This window comes from Balaenoptera physalus (assembly GCF_965194825.1).
Source record: "Balaenoptera physalus genome assembly, chromosome: 9".
Classification (NCBI taxonomy): domain Eukaryota; kingdom Metazoa; phylum Chordata; class Mammalia; order Artiodactyla; family Balaenopteridae; genus Balaenoptera; species Balaenoptera physalus.
In genome coordinates, this window is record NC_138888.1 from 104,205,250 (window position 1) to 104,224,862 (window position 19,613).

Below are 19,613 nucleotides of genomic sequence, written 5' to 3' on the forward strand. Positions count from 1 at the left end.
TTGGGCTACAGGGCTGGTCTCTAGCTGCCTGGTATCTGCCCTGGGATTATTAAGACAGAAGAATATTTCCTCCTGTGGTGCACAGGTCGGATAGGGAAGGTATAGTTCTAGATTAGTTAGTTTGAATATTAAAGGCCTGCTCCTGGCTGAGTTTTTGCTGTCTCTAAGAATTGGCCAGTTCCAAGCAGTTCCTCCCAGCCAGAAAATTTTTTGTTTGTTTTTTTTTAGTATGAAAACGTCATAATATGCAGAAAATTCTAAAAAAGATTACTACAATATGTATTGCACATGTATATACATGTATGTATATATGCACCCCTGTATGTGTGTATATGTGTGTGTGTGTATATATATACATATATATATGGTATCTCCATATGTGTACCTGCCTGTGTGTGTAGATATATATTCAGACCATCATGTTCATATTACACCCTTTTCTTTCCACATTCTCTATTGTCTCATCTTTTCTTCTCCTGCACAGATTAATTCATCAACTTAAACTAAATCTCACCTATTCTTCAAGTTTAACTTCTAATTAGATGTGGTCTTTTACAATGTCACCAAGATTGATTTTTTTTTTCTCCTCTGTGAAGCCATAGAACTTTAAAAATCATCTAAAAAAGAGTGGATATGTGTATAAGTATAATGACTCACATTTCTGTACAGCAGAAACTAACACAGAATTGTAAAACAACTATACTCCTATAAAAATAAAAAGAGAAAAAAAAACCCTCCATGTTACGACAATCCTATTTGAACAGGTGTGATCCTGCCTCTACCTGAAGGTAGATTTTGACATCCATGAAGATCGTGGCTCTTGTAGGAGTTCATTACTTTTTTTATTTATAGCTATATCAAGTATTCTCTGTTCCATGCCATGTGCATTGGAATTATCTGTTGATTTTGTTTAAACTGTAGAAGGCTTGATGTCACCAGGAGAGTACTCAGCCTCTCTAAGGATAGGTGTGGAAATATGGATTTTAATCAACATTTCTGATGATAGTTCGACACATTATATTTTTAGGACCACTGATTAAGGATTCATTATAAATTGAATAGTATAAAACAGAGTTATACTGTCCTTTTAGTGGTCTATGTAACACATTTAATAAATTAGAAAATGTAGTTCAAATTTTATTTCTAACTAATAGTAGCCAGCACATGTAGCACTTACTATGTACCAACTGATTTTCTAATTTCTCTGCATGTAATAATTTATTGAAACCTCACCATAATCCACTGAGATGGTTACTATTATTAACCATCTTACAGATGAAGGTAATGAAATAAAAAAATATGAAGTAAATTGCCAAAGATTTTGTAGCTTTTAAATCTGGCTGCTGTGTTCTTATATTCAGTTTACTCTTGAAGAAAAAGGGTTTGAACTGCATGTGTCCATTTATATGTGGATTTTTTTTAATACTAAATACTACAGTACTACACAATCCAGGGTTAGTTTAATCCTCGAATGTGGAACCACAGATATGAAGGGCCAACTGTAAAGTTATACTCAGATTTTCTACTGCACAAAGGATCTACACCCCTAACCCAAATGTTGTTCAAAGGTCAACTGTACTAAATAGCTTTTAGTGTAAAAAGAAATTAGATAGATGTTTCATAGATAGATAAATTATGTTAACTGAAATGTGAAAATGTGATCAAAGTTATAACACAGCAAATAGAGGACATGAAGTGTCTGTCACTTGATAAGCAAACACATTCTCTTCAGTCTTTTAGCTAATCCATATAGAAACCACTACTTCTTAGTGATAAAAAAAAATATTCATCTATAATATAGCTCAAACTGCTCTGACAGAACAAGTAAATATTTCTGAGAAGTAGACCTAAAATATTTCTCACTCTTAATAGTTTCTTTAGTCATAAAACCAGGGAAAATTCTAAAGCCAAATCTGGCCATAAATCTTACTCCTTGGCAGTTAATTTGGAAATTTCAATTTTGAGATCCTATTCAAGACTTGCTTTCGTGTCTGATTCTGGATATGTACTCAGTCACCAATGAATGTACAAGAAAATGACCAAGCTATTCCATAGCTTCTCTGAAAAATAATTTAACCCAAATGCTGTGTCATGCAATTTTTTATTACTGTACAGTAATACCTTATTGGTAAAAATTATAGTTAACTCTGGCTTGAATTTATTTTTATCACCTTCTACAGGCAAAGGACTTCATATAAATTATCACATATAAACTTCATAACAAACAAAAAGTAGATAGCATTTAGAGATGAATGTACCAAGACTCAGAAAGTGACTTGCCAACCTCGACATGCAGCAAGCAATTTTTAGATCTTGGAGAAAAGAAGATATTTCTTGAAACAAAATATGCCTTATAGAATAGATTAACTAAAAGATAGATGATAGTTATATATATATATATATAGATAGATAGATCAAGAGATAGATGATAGAGAAGAGATAGCTAAAATGTGTGCATTTATATGCATGTGTGTCTGTATATATGTTATAAATTGCATGTGTACATATGATACATGTGTCACATAAATATCCTTTGCATCTAAAATTAATGAACTACTTATAGGATAGTAACTTTATTTTATATATAAAGACAATGACCCTCACTCATTGGTTCTTTAAAGAAGATTTTATTGGGTGCTTCCTTGGTGCAGGCATGACTCTTGATGTTCAAGAAATAATTTTGAAGAGCATTGAGAGGGTCTCTGCTCTTAGAGGGTGGCATTCTTGGGAAGAAACAAAGAAATAAAGTAATATAATTAAAATTAAACTTTCCTGTGTGATGGAGAAAAAACAAAGGATTCTTTACCATATATTTGGCAAATAGGCAGGCAAGGATGCTCCACAGAGGTGACATTGAGCTTCGTGTCCCAAAACAGGAAGTTAGATTTTCATCCCTGAATTCCTAAAGAAAAAGCTAGTGCACAGTTTCTGAAACAGAAATAAGCCTGGTTTGTTACCATGACTGAAAAAAAGCCATTGTTTTAACTTAGTGTTCAAGGAAGTATAGCTCTCTACCTCCGTGAAATATTTTATGGACTTGTTTTCCTTAAGGCTAGGCAAGAACTAAGAAAAACAGTGTGAACTTGCATTTTCTGTATGTGATATTGCATGTCTTTCGAGACGGAGAATAAAAAATGGAGATAGATATTAACTTACGCTTTTCAAGATCTAATTTAACATAAGTAATTAAACTCAGCAAAAATTTGAGTGCCTATTAGATGCCATTATGGGGAATAATACTATAGCAAATATAAAAAACCTTTGAAAAGAGATAGCTATGCAAATGGTAAGCCTATTACAAGAATGACCAAGGAATATATGTTTCTGAAGGAGGAAGAGAGTGGAAAAGAAGTGATTGCCTTTGGCTTAAATTTGGACAGAAAAAATATATTTTTTTGAACTTCTGAATTTTATTTTATTTATTTTTTATACAGCAGTTTCTTATTAGCTATCTATTTTATACTTATTAGTGTATATATGTCAATCCTAATCTCACAATTCATTACACTACCACCACCCGCCCTGTCACTTTCCCCTCTGGTGTCCATACGTTTGTTCTCTACATCTGTGTCTCTATTTCTGCCCTGCAAACTGGATCATCTGTACCATTTTTCTAGGTTCCACATATATGTGTTAATATACGATATTTGTTTTTCTCTTTCTGACTTACTTCCCTCTGTATGATAGTCTCTAGATCCATCCACGTCTCTACAAATGACCCAATTTCATTCCTTTTTACGGCTGAGTAATATTCCATTGTATACATGTACCACATCTTCTTTATCCATTTGCCTGTCAGTGTGCATTTAGTTTGCTTCCATGACCTGGTTATCGTAAATAGTGCTGCAACATCGGGGTGCATGTGTCTTTTTGGAATATGGTTTTCCCTGGATATATGCCCAGTAGTGGTATTGCTGGGTCATAAGGTAATTCTATGTTTAGTTTTGAAGGAACCTCCATACAGTTCTCCTTAGTGGCTGTATCATTTTACCTTCCCACCAACAGTGCAAGAGAGCTCCCTTTTCTCTACACCACTCCAGCATTTGTTGTTTGTAGATTTTCTGATGATGCCCATTCTAACGGGTGTGAGGTGATACCTCATTGTAGATTTGATTTGCATTTCTCTAATAATTAGTGATGTTGAGCAGCTAGCTTTTCATGTGCTTCTTGTCCATTTGTATGTATTCTTTGGAGAAATGTCTATTTATGTCTTCTACCCATTTTTTGATTGGGTTGTTTGCTTTTTTAATATTGAGTTTCATGAGCTGTTTATATATTTTGAAGATTAATCCTTTGTCCGTTGATTCATTTGCAAATATTTTCTCCCATTCTGAGGGTTGTCTTTTTGTCTTGTTTGTAGTTTCCTTTGCTTTGCAAAAGCTTTTAAGTTTCATTAGTTCTCATTTGTTTATTTTTGTGTTTATTTCCATTACTCTAGGAGGTGGATCAAAAAAGATCTTGCTGTGATTTATGTCATAGAGTGTTCTGCCTATGATTTCCTCTAAGAGTTTTATAATGTCCAGCCTTATATTTATGTCTCTAATCAATTTTGAGTTTATTTTTGTTATGGTGTTAGGGAATGTTCTATTTTCATTTTTTTACACATAGCTGTCCAGTTTTCCCAGCACTACTTACGAAGAAACCGTGTTTTCTCCATTGTATATCCTTGTCTCCTTTATCAAGAATCAGTTGACCATAGGTGCACGGGTTTATCTCTGGGTTTTCTATCCTCTTCCATTGATCTATATTTCTGTTTCTGTGCCAGTACCATATTGTCTTGATTACTGTAGCTTTGTAGTATAGTCTGAAGTCAGGGAGTCTGATTCCTCCAGCTCCGTTTTTTCCCCTCAAAACTGCTTTGGCTATTCGGGGTCTTTTGTGTCTCCATACAAATTTTAAGAGTTCTTGTTCTAGTTCTGTAAAACATACCACTGGTAATTTGATAGGGATTGCATTGAATATGTAGATTGCTTTGGTAGTATAGTCATTTTCACAAGATTGATTCTTCCAATCCAAGAACATGATATATCTCTCCATCTGTTTGTGTAATCTTTGATTTCTTTCATCAGTGTCTTAGAGTTTTCTGAGTACAGGTCTTTTACCTCCTTAGGTAGGTTTATTCCTAGGTATTTTATTCTTCTCGCTGCAATGGTGAATGGGATTGTTTCCTTAATTTCTCTTTCTGATCTTTCAATGTTAATGTATAGGAATGCAAGAAATTTCTCTGCATTAATTTTGTATCCTGCAACTTTACCAAATTCATTGATTAGCTCTAGCAGTTTTCTGGTGGCATATTTAGGATTCTCTATGTATAGTATCATGTCATCTGCAAACAGTGACAGTTTAACTTCTTCTTTTCCAATTTGTATTCCTTTTATTTCTTTTTCTTCTCTGACTGCCATGGCTAGGACTTCCAAGAGTATGTTGAATAATAGTGGTGAGAGTGGACATCTTGTCTTGTTCTTGATCTTAGAGGAAATGCTTTCAGTTTTTCACCATTGAGAATGATGTTTGCTGTATTTTTTTTTGTATATGGCCTTAATTATGCTGAGGTAAGTTCTCTCTACGTCCAGTTTCTGGAGAGTTTTTTATCATAAATCGGTGTTGAATTTTGTCAAAAGCTTTTTCTGCATCTATTGAGATGATCATAAGGTTTTCATTCTTCAATTTATTAATATGGTGTATCACATTGATTGACTCACGAATATTGAAGAATCCTTACATCCCTGGGATCAATTCCACTTGATCATGGTGTATGATCCTTTTAATGTGTTGTTGGATTCTGTTTGCTAGTATTTTGTTGAGGATTTTGCATCTATATTCATCAGTGATATTGGTCTGTAATTTTCTTTTTTTGGAATATCTCTCTCTGGTTTTGGTATGAGGGTGATGGTGGCCTCATAGAATGATTTTAGGGGTGTTACTTCTTCTGCAATTTTTTGGAAGAGTTTGAGAAGGATCAGTGTTAGCTGTTCTCTAAATATTTGATAGAATTCACCTGTGAAGCAAGCTGGCCCTGGACTTTTGTTTGTTGGAAATGAAACTTTCAATTTCATTACTTGAGATTGGTTTGTTTATATTTTCTATTTCTTCCTGGTTCAGTCTTGGAAGGTTATACCTTTCTAAGAATTTGTCCATTTCTTCCAGGTTTCCCATTTTATTGGCATAGAGTTTCTTGTAGTAGTCTGTTATGATGCTTTGTATTTTGCGGTGTCCGTTTTAACTTCTCCTTTTTCATTTCTAATTTTATTGATTTGAGTCCCCTCTCTTTTACTTGATGAGTCTGGATAAAGGTTTATCAATTTTGTTTATCTTCTCAAAGAACCAGCTTTTAGTTTTATTGATCTTTGCTATTGTTTTCTTTGTTTCTATTTCATTTATTTCTGCTCTGATCTCTGTGATTTCCTTCCTTCCACTAACTTTGGGTTCTGTTTGTTCTTCTTTCTCTAGTTACTTTAGGTGTAAGGTTTAATTTTTTATTTGAGATTTTTCTTGTTTCTTGAGGTAGGCTTTTATTGCTATAAACTTCCCTCTTAGAACTGCTTTTGCTGCATCCCATAGGTTTTGGATCATCGTGTTTTTTTTGTAATTTGTCTCTAGGTATTTTCTGAGTTCCCCTTTGATTTCTTCAGTGATCTCTTGGTTATTTAGTAACGTTTTGTTTAGTGTCCATGTAGTTGTGTTTTTTGCGTTTTTTTCCCTGGAATTGATTTCTAATCTCACAGTGTTGTGGTAGGAAAAGATGGTTGATATGACTTCAATTTTCTTAAATTTACCAAGGCTTGATTTATGACCCAAGATGTGATCTTATCTGGAGAATGTCCCGTGTGCACTTGAGAAGAAGGTGTAATCTGCTGTTTTTGGATGGAATGTCTTATAAATATCAATTAAATCTATCTGGTCTATTGTGTCATTTAAAGCTTGTGTTTCCTTATTAATTTTCTGCCTGGATGATCTATCCATTGGTGTAAGTGATGTGTTAAAGTCCCCCACTATTATTGTGTTACTGTCAATTTCCTCTTTTATAGCTGTTAGCAGTTGCCTTATGTATTGAGGTGCTCCTTTGTTGGGTGCATATATATTTATAATTGTTATATCTTCTTCTTGGATTGATCCCTTGGTCATTATGTAGTGTCCTTCCTTGTCTCTTGTAACATTCTTTATTTTAAAGTCTATTTTATCTGATATGAGTATTGCTACTCCAGCTTTCTTTTGATTTTCATTTGCATGGAATATCTTTTTGCATCCCCTCACTTTCAGTCTGTATGTGTCCCTAGGTCTGAAGTGGGTCTCTTGTAGACAGCATATATATGGGTCTTGGTTTTGTATCCATTCAGCCAGTTTGTGTCTTTTGGTTGGAGCATTTAATCCATTCATGTTTAAAGTAATTATTGATATGTATGTTTCTATTACTGTTTTCTTAATTGTTATGGGTTTGTTTTTATAAGTACTTTTCTTCTCTTGTTTTTCCCACTTAGAGAAATTCCTTTAGCATTTGTTGTAGAGCTGGTTTTGTGGTGTTGAATTCTCTTAGCTTTTGTTTGTCTGTAAAGCTTTTGATTTCTCCATCAAATCTGAATGAGATCTTTGCTGGGTAGAGTAATCTTGGCTGTAGGTTCTTCCCTTTTATCACTTTCCATATATCATGACACTCCCTTCTGGCTTGTAAATTTTCTGCTGAGAAATCAGCTGTTAACCTTATGAGAATTCCTATGTATATTATTTGTCATTTTTCCTTTGTTGCTTTCAATAATTTTTCTTTGTCTTTAATTTTTGTCAGTTTGATTACTATATGTCTTGGTGTGTTTCTCCATGAGTTTATTCTGCCTAGGACTCTCTGCACTTCCTGGAATTGGGTAGCTATTTCCTTTCCCATGTTAGGGTAGTTTTTGAGTATAATCTCTTCAAATATTTTCTTGGGTCCTTTCTCTCTGTCTTCTCCTTCTGGGACCCTTATAATGTGAATATTGTTGCATTTAATGTTGTCCCAGAGGTCTCTTATGAGGTCTTCATTTCTTTTCATTCTTTTTTCTTTATTCTGTTCCACGGCCGTGAATTCCACCATTCTGTCTTCCAGATCACTTATCCGTTCTTCTGCCTCAGTTATTCTGCTATTGATTCCTTCTAGTGTATTTTTCATTTCAGTTATTGTATTGTTCATCTCTGTTTGTTTGTTGTTTAATGTTTGTTCTTTAATTCTATGTGTTTGTTCTTTAATTCTTCTAGGTCTTTGTTAAACATTTCTTGCATCTTCTTGATCTTTGTTTCCATTCTTTTTCCAAGGTCCTGGATCATCTTCACTATCATTATTCCAAATTCTTATTCTAGAAGGTTGCCTATCTCCACTTCATTTAGTTGTTTTTCTGGGGTTTTATCTTGTTCCTTCATCTGATACATAGTCCTCTGCCTTTTCATTTTGTGTATCTTTCTGGGAATGCGGTTTTCCTTCCACAGGCTGCAGAATTGTAGTTCTTCTTGCTTCTGCTGTCTGCCCTCTGGTGAATGAGACTATCTTAGAGGCTTGTCTGGTCACAAACAATATTGAAACTATCAAAAAATAATTCATTATTTCTCATCTTTCTGAGTTTTCTACAGCCTTTTTTTTGTTTTTTGTTTTGCTATATAAATAACAATCGTTGAGCCAGAGAAGCTACAGTCTAGATATGAACTCTAAGAATATAAAATAAAAAGTATTGTGCTGTTATTCCCCTAAAACAAGACTAGATGGACACTTAAAAGCAGAAATAGAATGAAGATGGACAGTTGTTTGTTTGTTTTTTATTTTCTGAGAAACAGCAAAAATACTTAGAGTTTCTAAGATGGAGAAAATCATATATATATATATGATATATATATATATAAACACACACATATATACACATACACACACACACACACACACACACACACATACACGTATATAATACCATGGCTTGGGGAATAAAAAAGGAAAGAGTAGCTCTGAATTCACCCAATTTCAAAATGTTATCCTCAACACAGAAAGAAGATATCCATAGAAAAGTTGGCACAGAATATATCTAGGAAGACCACAAACTATTATTAGAGCAAGAGATATGAATTTTAACTCTTCTGCTGACTTCAGGCATTGAATCCTGTTTGGATAGTACATTCAATATTGATGTATATATGCTCCTTTCATGGGCTATCCTGTCTACAATGTACTTTTAGATATTGAGCTAACAAGTATCATGAAAACTGAACTTGGAACCTAGGGCATGTTGTACAAATCAATCATACACAGAGACACAGAAAAGTTCCTTGCTTACAAGGAAAAAAAAATACATTATTTCATTTCATAACACAAAAGTGATCTCTAAATGACTTCTACAAATAGGACAAGCAGATGAGCATAAATATATATATATATATATATATATATATATATATATACATTCTTTAGTTATCAGGGTAATTGCTAAACAGCCTGAAGAAATGGGCTAAGCTCGTGTTTTATCTACCTACCACAACTGGCATACTCATGGATTCAGATATAAATAAGAAGGACACTAGAGAGAAATAGATGAAAGTAAGTGAAATAAGAACTGTCAGCAGGAACATCTGAGACTGCCTGACAAACTCAACGGTTAAGTTACTTGCATCTGAAAACAGGCAACTTCTGCAGGACTTTTGCTCTAAATAGTTATAGGAATGCAGGTTCCTTTGATGAAAACAAAATGCAGATCTTGTGGAGGATTGGAGAGAAAAAATAATCCTTCATTTTTATTAATCTATTCTAATGCTAATGTCGAAAATGAAAAATAGAAGAACAAGATTTTTAGTAGAGTTTTCATAGAGGATATGATGATAGAGGGGATGACAAGGGCAGAAAACTGAGCCAGGGAAATGAAATAGCTGTAAAACTGCTACCCAGCTGACCAGCACCATTAAATGGTTTCAATTTAATGTTGAGGAATGCTCATAGAACAAAAGATGATGTACATTACAAGAGACAAAAGGAATGATGTAAAACTATGTAATTTTACAAAGCATTTTATAATATCTATGAGATTTTTGATAAACAATGGATTAAAAGTGTGGTACTAAAATATTCTTATTAATGCTATGCCCAACGATAGCTGTTGGTATGTAGATTATAGCCTAGACTATTTATGTATGTATTTATGTATGTATTTATTTGACTAAATTATTAAAACTAGTCATTCAGCATCTCCTGGATTAATATGTAGATTATGCTTTTTGATAACCTTCAGTCTGAAAAATGTTGTTTAATCATCCCAATCAACATTACAGCAAAATTTCAATAAAAGCCATCGAACAAAAGCATTGTATTAAAACAACACATTTATTATAAAATATAGTGCTTAATGAAAGAACCCAAAGAAACATAGAACTAATTTAGTATGCAAACAATCAAAACGTTCATGCCTGAATTCTTTCAATGTACAGTGTAATTATAATTTAATTTTACAATAATGACAAAATCTTTTACTGCTTTCTTCAGCAAGTACAGATGGACTTGTAAAGAGCTCACAATTCAGCACTGTATTTACTAACAGCATGAAACTTGACAATACAAAAATGATATGTAAGAATATTCTGGAGATATTGAGTTAACAATTAAACAAAATATTCCATTTCTTATGATTTCAGGGCATTCTTTTATGTATTTAATCTAATAACTGAAAGAGTTAAAATTGTAGAAAACATATATGTTAGTTAATATGTATGTTTCTACTTCAAACATAGTGAAGGAGGAAGCCAAGTGAAATGTAAAATTCATAACTTGTAAATTTTTAATTTCCAATTTATACTTTTTGGTTAAATATATGTTGACAATTTATAGATTTAGCCAAAAAACAAACAAAAATTAAAAAAAAACTAAGTCCTCCCAGAACTACTGCTTACATCCTAAAAATATCATTTATTCATTATTTTGAAAATAACTATTGTTCCTAAAATATCAAAGCACATTATTCATTATTATAAATCTTGTTGAAAGAATAAAATATGCATGTTTATTGTATTGTACAAGTCTTTATTGTACAAGTCTTTTAAAACCTGATTCTAAAATATCTCTAACTTTACTTCTTTTCAATATCTAAAAAATAGCAAACTTATTTGACACAATAATTTTTAAAAGAATAATATATTGATAGATCACCAATAAGAGCTTAAGAATGATAATTATTGAATGGATTAAATAAAACAGATAAAAGTATATTAACAAATTAATATCTGCAAATTAATGTTGTAAGAAATCAAATTTGATTTATGTACATTGTTTTTTTAGTCACCTTTAAATTTTTTCTTTATTTTTTGCGAGGAGTTTTAGGTTCACAAAAAAAATTGAAAAGAAAGTACAGAGATTACCCATATATAACACCCCCTGTCCCCACACATGTATAGCCTCCCCTGTTATCAGGATCACTCACCAGAATAATACATTTTTAAAAAGAATGAACCTATATTGGTATACAATTATTATCCAAAGTTCAAAGTTTATAATAGGGTTCATTACTGGTGTTGTACATTCTATGGGTTTGACCAAATGTGAAATGACATATATCCATCATTATAATCTCATACAGAGATCCGATCTACCTATTCATCATTCCTTCCTTCCTCCTGTCTCTGGAAATCACTGATCTTTTTACTGTCTCCATAGTTTTATCTTTTCCAAAATGTCATACAGCTTGAATTATACTTATATATTTACATATACTTATAGCTTTCTTATATTGACTTATTTTGTGTAGTAATAGGCATTTAAGATTCCTCCATGAATTTTTGTGTCTTGAAAGCTCATATATATATATATATATATATATATATATATATATTACTGTTTTTTAGCACTGAATAATATTTCATTGTCCAGTTGTACCACAATTTATCCATTTACTTACTGAAGGACATCTTGGTTGCTTCCAAATTTGAGCAATTTTAAATAAGTCACTATAAACATCCATGTGCAGGGTTTTGTGTGGAAATAAGTTTTCAAATCTTTTGAGTAAACACCAAGGAGCATAATACCTGGCTCATATAGTAAAAGTATGTTTAGTTTTGTAGGAAACTTCCAAACTGTCTTCCAAAATATCTGTACCAGTTCGCATTTCCACCAGCAATGAATGTGAGTTCCTGTTGCTCTGCATCTCTGTGAGCACTAGGTGTTCTAAGTGTTGCAGATTTTGACTATTCTAATAGGTATCTAGTGCCATCATACTGCTAATTTAATTTCTCTGATTTCAGATGATATGGAGCATCTTTTCATATAATTATCTGCCCTCTCTATGTCTTCTTTGGTGAAGTATCTATTAAGGTTTTGGGCTTATCTTTTAATAGGGTTATTTGTTTTTTTACTGTTGATAGTTAAGAGTTTTTTGTATATTTTGGATAACAGTCATTTATCAAAAATATATTTTGCAAATATTTTCCTTCTGATTTTTCTATTATGTGTATTTTACACGTTTTGTAGTTGTCCCACAGTCCTTAAATATTCTATTCCCTTTTTTTTTAGCCTTAGTTCTCTTTGTTTTCCAGTTTTCAAGGATTTTACAATACTTATGTATCCTCTAGCTCATAGATTCTTTCTTCAGTTAAGTCCAGTCTGCTAATAAACTCATGAATGCATGCTTCATTTTTACAGTAATTTTAATTTCTAGCATTTCTTTTTGGTTATTTATTAAAATTTCCATCCCTCTGCTTACATTTCCCATCTGCTCTTGCATACTATCTACATTTTCTATCAGAGCTCTTAACATATTAACCATAGTTGTTTTAAATTCCCAGTCTGATAATTTCAACATCCCTGCCATGTCTGATTCTGACATCTTCAAATTGTGCTTTCTGCCTTTTGATGTGTCCTGTAGCTTTTTCTGGTAGCCAGATAGCATGACCAGGTACAAGAAATTGCTGTGAATAGGTCTGTAATAATGGAGTGATGAGATGTGGAGGGAAGGAAAGTATTCTATAGTCCTATAGTTGGTTACGTCTTTTAGTGAGCATGTGCCTCTGAACTGTGAACTTAATAAGAATTTCTTAGTTTTTTCTCCCCCTTAGGTAGGACATAATGGGCTGAAGTTAGGTACTTCCCAACCGCTTTGGTTATTTACACTTTGATAATACAGCAAATAACCAGGGGTCTGGTCTATTTAGGTTCCCTGAGGTCAGTTCTTGTTAAAAAGAATGGAGAACTCTGTCATATGTCATAATGGTTCCTCTTCCCCTCCTCCTGCATGAGCAGATTTTTCTCCTGTATTTACTGTGGGAACCTGGTTGAGCTTCTGGAAGTAAACCTCACAATATTCACTCCCTTGTCTTTTTTTTTCTGACTTTAATTCTTAGCTTCTAAAGATTTACAGACACCTTTACTTGTTGTAGGATTGAGATGAACACATATTATCAAATTAAGGAAGTTAAAGGCATGTATCCATTAAAATTCTTAATATAAAATTTAAATTTGTTAGAATAAAGCTTTTGGTAAATTCAAATGTATCTGTTATAAATTCTGGGTTTTTATGGCTGCAGTTGTTGTTTATGGATGTGTTTTCTTCCTTTCATTATAATAAACCTACATTTATTCATTTTATTGTTTTCTTCAGTGAATTAACATCTGACTTTCTTGATCTCTATATTTTACATTTCCTTTCTATTACTTTATTTTCTGCTCTTATGTGTATTATTTCCTCATTATTTAAGCTAATTCTAAAGTTAGTTGCTATATCATTAATTTTTCATATGTCATATTTATAATATAAAGCATTAGGCTGCATCCCATGAGTGGGCTAAATTAATGCAACCACTTTTTTCCCATAAATTTTAATTAGCTTATAACTATGAACCAGTAGTTTTACTCTTAAGCATATATTCTAGAGAAATACTTGCACACAAATACCAAGAATTATATAAAATATAATACATAGAATAATTAGTTGTTACTACAAAAAAACCATACGTGTGTATATATTTCTTTATATATAGTTAGATATAATGAAGTTATATATTATAAAGATATATATATATATATATATGTGTATATATAGAGATATATGAGAGAGTGATTTATTTAAAGGAATTGGCTCACACAATTATAGAATCTACAAAGTCCTAAATCTTCAGTGTTGGGTTGGCAGGCCAGATGCTCAGGGAAGAACCAATATTGCGGTTCAAGTCCAAAGACCGTCTGCTGGTTTAATAATCTCTTGTTACGGTGAGGTCAGTCATTTATTCTTTTCAGGCCTTCAACTGACTGAATGAGAGTCACACACGTTGTGGAGGACAACCTGCTAAACATACGTTGCACCAATTTAGGTGTTAATCTTATATAAAATCACCCTCACAGAAACATCCAGTGTAATATTTGATCACATATCTGGGCACCCTGGCGCAGTCAAACTGACACATAAAATTAACCACGATACAAGGGTTAGAAGCAGGAATGGATCAATTTATTATAGCTTCCAATGACCCACTAGGAGACATTACACTGCCTGTTCATACAACTCTGGGATCTACAGGCTTATATATTCTGATTCAGAAAAATTGGTACAATTTAGCTAAGTGTCATAGCAAGAATCTCAGTGAATTATAGCTATGGCTTCTTCCTGGTACTTTTGGCTACTAGTACCAAAGGAATAGGAAGAAATGAGTCATCATCACATCATGAATAATTGCCTCCAGTTATCAGAAGTAGAGATACTATTAAACAGTAAGAGAAAGGAAGAATATGTGTGGGATCCAGAAAAAAATAAAAAAGGCATTTATTTAGGTGCCTCTTGATAATCCCTTGACATATTTTGATTCACAAGCTTATCAAATGCAGCTTCAGAAGAGCAAGCTGGCAGAGATTCGGATCATTGGTGATGAGGGTTTGGGTTAGACCACCAGGTAAACCCTCTGAGACAAGCAAACATGGCATCTGAGAGCAAGGGGACTTTAGAATAAATACTGGGAAAGAGAGATGATGAGTATCAATTGCAGCATTGAGTTGAGGTCAACTTTATGGGTGCAGACTCTAGTTTGTCCAGTTCACATCCTGCTTCTAAGAAATCCGTATAATGAAAGACCCACCAAAAACTAAGAGGAGCTGTTTTATATATATATATATATATATATATATATATATATATATATATATATATAAGGAGATTCTTTCCATACAACAGTAGTGCAACAGACATGAGGATGTGCCTCTCACTTTCTCCGCTAAGGAAGGAAGTTCTGCCATTTGCAGGTAGTGTGGTCAACAGACAGCATAGAGCTGTCAGCTCCTTCAGGGTCTGCCTCAGCCTCAGAGAGCCAGTTCATCCAAGGTCATGTCTTTTCAAGGCAGCCCATATCTTGAGACTGAGCAAGGTGGAGGTTTAATAGACTGAATAGTTCAGGCTGAGGGAGGATGACCCTGAAGAACAATTCTTATCCCAGAGCTCTCTACCAGGTTGGCTGTGGTTTCAGTCAGCCTGCACAGCAATTTCATTTCTTTCTTTGCTCAAGCTACTTTTCCCCAACTTCCATAGCATCTTCTTGCAAAAGACTGAATGGTGGACATACACTATAAAAGAGAATATGGAAGATAGCATAGGAAACTTTATACACAATAGATGTAGATGCATTTATTCAGACTTGAAATTAAACATTTTCCATTCAAGTATTTTGAAGACTATACTGTTAATATGGCTTGAAAGCATCTCATTTGATAATATTATTTTAGAAACTGGATTAAATGTTTAATGGGCATCAAAATTTGGAAAAAATCTGGGACTTAAAAATCAGATCTAATATTGGTTTGATTTTGAGGGGAAAAAAGTATAAAATTTTTTTTTCAAGATTAGACTGATGCACATCAGTAGTATTCTATGGCAAGTATTACATGGGCAGTACATGACAAAACATGATACAACTCCTTTATTCTTACATAGAATGTGCTTAATGAAACTAAAATTCTGGATGACAAGGATTTCTTGGAGAACACACATAAGCTTGCACCCGCACATGCGCAGACACACACACACACACACACACACACACACACATCTTTTAGTATTTAAACTACCATGTAAGACTTGACATCTAAAAATTTAAGCTAAGTCATCAAGAATATGTGTCAGACTAAATGGTAGTGACATCTGGGTAACTAAATAACTCCAACTTGGAGTGGGAAGAGAGTTGATAATTACAGATGTCCATTTGGATCTATCCATCCTGTGCTATGATCCATTGTCATGTAATTGTGTGACATCAGTTATAGAAACATACCAGAAAAGTTTGCATAGGTATGAATTATCTTCTTTCCTTCCTAAAATGCATATTTGTTGAGTTTCTGCCACTAAACAAATGGTCTGTCCTCGACCTAAATCCAAAAATTTTATTTTCAAAGTCAGGTTTTCCTTCTTTGTGGTTATAATTTCCAAATGACTCCTGAGAACAAACTCTTTTCAGCTCCATAGAGATGCCCCATGAGAGACTTGTAACTTCTTAACTCTCCACATGTCAGCCTAGGGTTACAATTGTATTTCTCTTGTATACCTTAACAATCTTTAAATATAAAACCTTGTGCTCACAATTTATCTTGAGAACATGATATAGTTGTGTAAATGATATAATCAGAACAGGGATGTATATAAATATAAATATTGTATAGATATAAAACATAGCTTACAATCATGACTATTTAGAATTTTGTTTAGCTCTTTGTCCAGTCATGAACATATTTTAGTTGTTCCAAAGTTCTAAACTCAAACATTATGAAGCTATGTTTTGAACATCTATCATATCCTGAGCATTATATAAAACCATATATGACCTGTGGCCAAAGGTAACAGACATACTAATTCTATAGGACACTTCAAAGTGGGTTAAAGTAAGTGTTCTATGCACTGACTAGTTCAGAGGAAAGCAAAATCACTTAAAGTTAGGAAATTACTTTTCTAGGGCCTGGGGAGGTGGATACAACTTAACTTTACAATTAAAATGTACATTAAATTGACAAATCATGAGCTATATTTCACTTGGTTTCAGAGTTTTTAGATGGTCTAAAATGTGGTTTTCTTTTAGAGTCACACATTAGTTTGTCCACCCCTAATGGACTATAGAAAAAAGACCTACTTACATTTGTTCTTTTTCACTTCAACAGATTACTGCCCAGTCTCTTCATTTTCCAAAGATTATCCCATTTATATTGCAGTGACTTGTTCAAAATAAATCATTCATAAGAACCACTTTATTTCTCTTTAGGTAATAAGGTAGGAGTTTGACCAGAGAAGGCAAAATCAATTTTTTTTTTCTGATTTCTTAAATTAAAATGATAGGCTCTGTGGGTGTCTCTCCATAGAATTTTCAGCTTGAAAAGGAAATTTTCTTCAGTGTGGTGCTAAGTACAGAAATAAAGTCATCTTACAGGGTTGTCATGGTAACATGCATGCATCATTTTTCCTGCTCACGTGTAAAATTTGTTCCCTAATATCTTCCATATGTGTATTTGCTTTTTAAACTTTGTATAACCTGTGCTACATTTTGGCAAGATTCATCAAGTATAAATTACAACTAAATTCAATAATTAAATTAACTGATTTGCAAAAATGTATGTGTAAGAATCTACTGAGTTCATAGAAATAAATGTGAAAAAAAAAACATAACAATTAGTAGCACTGTGCAGTTTAGCATCAGGCAAAATTTAAAAAAAAATATATGGTTCATCAGTTTAATTCACTTCTGTCGTGGTATACTCATTCACATACAGTTAAGTAGAAACAGGTCTGTTGGAAGAGATTGCTTACAAGTGAATCAGGGCAATCTTGTTGCTACTGCTATAGCTGTTCCTACTTTAACCACTATTACTACTACTATAAACATATAGTTTATTTAGCAGTGTGTGTGTGATGTATGTGATAAGCACCTTACATTTCCTGTTTTATCATTAAAACTACTCTGTGCCATAAGCATTTGCATTATTTACAAAAAAAAAAAACTAACCATAACAAAACAAACAACAACAACAACAAATGCTTAAAAGTTTAAGCTCCTACTCAATTTAGAATACAAAACAAGCCTAATTCCAAAATGTATGTTTTTGACATTATGTTACACTTCCGTTTCAGGAAGATTATTAAGGAAATTCATTAGAAAAGAAAAAGCAAGAATTGAGTTAGAAACCAAGAAATGCAGTCTTCTCTCAAAAATGCTGTTACAAAAAGTGCAAAAAGAAAGTGCCATGACCAGTTGAAGAAGCTGTGCCCTGGATATTTCATTAGGTCACATTTTGAGTCATAAGCACCATAATGAAAATTATAAAGTATATATAGTATATAAGTAATTTCAACTTGTGTACTGAAAAATTCCCTGTGGTTCATAACATAATGTTAGTTTCTCCTTGAACAAAAAATTATGTCTATCATTCAAAAAGTGCATGTGTCACAAAACCATTTTGCAACTGAACCTCATTCTGTCACAACCTGACCCTTCTGGTCACAAGAGAGTTCTTGCCCCCTTTATTTCTCTCTGAAAGATTTATCACCTTCTAACATACCTATTTCCTGCAGAGAATACTACAAAATTCTGCCTAATATGTTCTTCAGGTGCAATCAGATAATCATCGAATAGCTGCTACGGATTTCAGCTGCAGATTGATTATAGTTTCAACTGTCAATGAGAAATGCCTTGGTCAAAGTTTAACCTGAAAATACACCCCCACCCAGCTATCAACCAGTGTCCAGTGATAAAGGAATTCAAAGGCAGGCAGCCTTGCCTCAATTTGGAACAACTTTGAATGTCTTTCCAAGCTCCAAAGCTTCCTGTATGATTGGCTGAGCCTCATGTGTTACCACATTAGTAATCAACTCCCTGTCCTTCTCAATTCTGCTGTCCACAGTACTCAAAGTTATATATTCTCCTAGAGGACTGTCCAACAAACTTCTCTATGAAATATTTTATCTGAGAGTAGGAGATTTTTATATAAATATAGCTATGGAGCAGATAAACATTTGTTTTCCCTTGAAATTGTAAAGAAATCTACTGTTCTTCTCAATTTATGTGTCACCCTAGGCCACCTACAAATCTGATGCAATCCCTATCAAAATACCCATGATATTTTTCTCAGAACTAGAACAAATGTCCTGATACAGTAAGTCCCCTACATACTAACCTTCAAGTTGAAAACTTTCAAAGAGGCAAACGTGCATTCCCATGTCCACTCATGTAAGTTAGTTCATGTCTCTGATGTACATTTGTCACATGTGTGCATCTTCTACAAGTGGTTGTGCTTTTGTGTACTTTTCTGTACAGTACTATACAGAGTACAGTAGTACATTATCTTTATTTCAAGCTAGATCTGCAAGAGGATGACTTCATTGAACTCCTTGCTGTGCAACACGAGGAGCTTGCTAATGAAGACCTGATGGAATTGGAGGCTCAGATAAAGGACAAATAGAGACAAGAGGAAGAACTGAAGAGATTCATGATGCAGGAAATGGCAAGGGGATTTTTTTTATTTGAGGAGGCACTGTTAGTTTTTGAGGCACAGGACCCAAATGTAGACTGGTACGTGAAGGTTGCAGCAGCCATTGAGAATGCAATCCAGTGCTACCATGTCATCTATGATAAGAAAAATAGAGCTACTACCCAGACATCACTGGATC